Source organism: Montipora capricornis, chromosome 2 (genome assembly GCF_036669925.1).
Source record: "Montipora capricornis isolate CH-2021 chromosome 2, ASM3666992v2, whole genome shotgun sequence".
Classification (NCBI taxonomy): domain Eukaryota; kingdom Metazoa; phylum Cnidaria; class Anthozoa; order Scleractinia; family Acroporidae; genus Montipora; species Montipora capricornis.
Window position 1 is genome coordinate 41,934,850 of NC_090884.1, and position 2,500 is coordinate 41,937,349.

General features: G+C 40.9%; 1 protein-coding gene across 1 annotated transcript in view; it reads right to left on the reverse strand.

Annotated features, from left to right (window-relative positions):
- Positions 1 to 191, reverse strand: part of LOC138038008 (protein SLC31A2-like) — a 12,740-nt gene extending 12,549 nt beyond the window's left edge. Inside the window, exon 1 of the mRNA XM_068883830.1 lies at positions 90 to 191. The gene's annotated coding sequence lies outside the window, so the exon portion shown is untranslated. The remainder of the gene's footprint in view (positions 1 to 89) is intronic.
- Between the last annotated feature and the right edge of the window lie 2,309 nt (positions 192 to 2,500).

Genomic DNA, 2,500 nt, shown 5'->3' on the forward strand with positions numbered 1-2,500 from the left:
CTTGTTCGTAACTTCCCAACAGCTCACGTTACCAGAGGCCTGCATTCTCGAGGGGAGATGCCGCTTTACAAAACAGGAAAACTCTTTACCTGTGTGAACTTTGTTCCCTTGTATGAGTGCAACGGTTTTAACTTGTATATTGATAAGCTGCATGTCCCCCAGTTCTGGATCTCTTACATATTCAAGACTAACGTATTGTTATCTTTTCAGTATATCAATAACTTCCGCATATCGACTAGTTCCTTGTTCCGTGGGATGCCATAGGCATAGCACGATGTAAATCCGGGTGATTTCTTTTTTTTCCCTCGTGAGTTTTTTTCATTGTAGTCACAAATCTGCGGTGTATTTTGTCTCCCAACCTGTGAGTTGAACTCGGGCTCTCTCGCATGAAAAACACATTCGTTACTGTTGCGCCACAGTGACAATCAATGAATACTAATGACTTTTACAGTGTTCTGGTCTTGGTGACTTGGTCTTGGTGATATTTCGTGGTGGCAAATAGGCCCACAGCGCTTACATAAACTACAAAAATAAACAAGTCTGTTGGAAGCGTTCTTGAATTTCAACAAATGAGCCCAAAAATCGGCAAGAATTTGTGACTCTGATGAATAACAAAGCAGCTTCTATTTCCAAAACGATGGAATTACCTGGTGATAAATAACCTCGTCTAGGAGAGTTAATTTTTGACTTTGCAGAAACAATGGTCAACCTCTATCTAGAGTTAGACAATTGCGATCTGTGAGTTGAATTCGCACATTTCTTGTCGAACTTTATAACAGTTGAAAGAAAAAAAAAAATAACAAGAACAAAAACCCCGTGTCTTGCCGTCATTTTGTCACAGATGTATCCTTTGTTTCTTGAGTTGGTAGTAACACGCAAGGTAACTTGATGGGCACAGGCGGCCACTGAAATCGATGGTATTTTCGATTTTGCAATTTATTTGTGCAGCCAGAAGTACAAAATCTGCACCTTGCTTAGTTCGCATTTTTGAGCGTTAAAATAGAATTTTTGGTGCTATGTTTCTGACACAGCAAGTCGTATATTGTGAGGTCTCCCATACAGATACTAACCCCGCCGGATAGTGAATAACTTCAATGACTTTTGCCGTGGTAGGCTGTCAGATACGCAAGATACACGCTTTAACGTTCTATGAAAAAGAAGTTGAAGAAAACTTCATCTGTGCCTTGAAGCCAATATTTCTCGATTCCCTTATATTTTCTTCAATCTTTCTGGGTTTAGTATTTTATTAGTAACTACATGTCTTCTCATGGGGCTATTTACCTAAGACATCTACCAAAGCCCTATAATGATTTACGATACCAAAACAATATTTTGTACTATCAGCAAAAATCTCCCCTAGTGTCTTTCGTTGATGGTAATTTTTTATATTCGCGGTATAGAATTTATGTTATTTTCGTGTCACAAAATTTTGTTGCTGATGGCAAAATATTTTATTCTTGATCGACACTTCCTGAAAACTTCCTTCTGCTCTTCTTAAAAACTGTGTATCAATATTTATTTACTTTTGATTTCTAGGAGGGGGGGTTCCAAATTGGTTCCAACGAAAACGGTTGGTCTAAAAATACAAGACTTTGGCGTTTACGCTATGTAAACATAAGACGCCTTGGTTTCCATTGAGCGAACGTGTTTATCGCTTCCTCGATATTTATCTCTCGGTGGTAATTGATGCTCATCAACGCCAGCCCAGCCTCTCGCTCGCTTGACATGGTCGACCTCAGGTATGTTTTTAACCTTCTTAGTGTACTGAATGAGCGTTCACATTCAGCTGACGTTATCGGCAACGTGCACAACATGCAGATCAAGGTGTGGATGTTAGGAAAGAACTCTCGATCGCATACACCTTATTCCAAAATGGCAGCCATTTTAGTATTCTTTTGTTTCATTGTAAACTGGCCCTTTTGGCCTCGCTTTCAAACGTAGAATTCAAAAGAATATTTAACCTTGAACGAGGCCAACAGGGCCACTTGTAATCAAACAAAAGAATACTAAAATGGGGGCCATTTGGAGTAAGGTGTATGCTGCGAGTGTCTGAACTGCACTGGTGGGGAGGTCGGCATCCTCAGTGCTGCACCACTTTCTCTTCCATCGCAGGAGCTCAATATCAACCACATGAGGGGAAGGAAGGTCGTTCTCATAAAACTCCAGCGCTACTTCAATGTCAGGATTTCTGTCTCATGTCTCCGAAAATGCAAGTGAAACGCAAATAGATAACACAATGACGTTCACTGTACTTATTGTAAGCATAGAACAAAACGAAGAATTTCAGGAATCGAGAGTCCGTTACACTCTTGCTGGGATAAAAATCACTGTTAAAAATAGGAGAGGGTGGGGGATTCCTTGGCTCGAGAGGGGGGTTCCGGAACCCCTGGAACCCTCCCCTGGCTACGCCCCTGGTTAAAATAGAACTTTCGGTGCTATGTTTCTGACACTACAAGTTGTATATTTTGAGGTCTCTCATCCAGATGCTAACCCCGCCGGA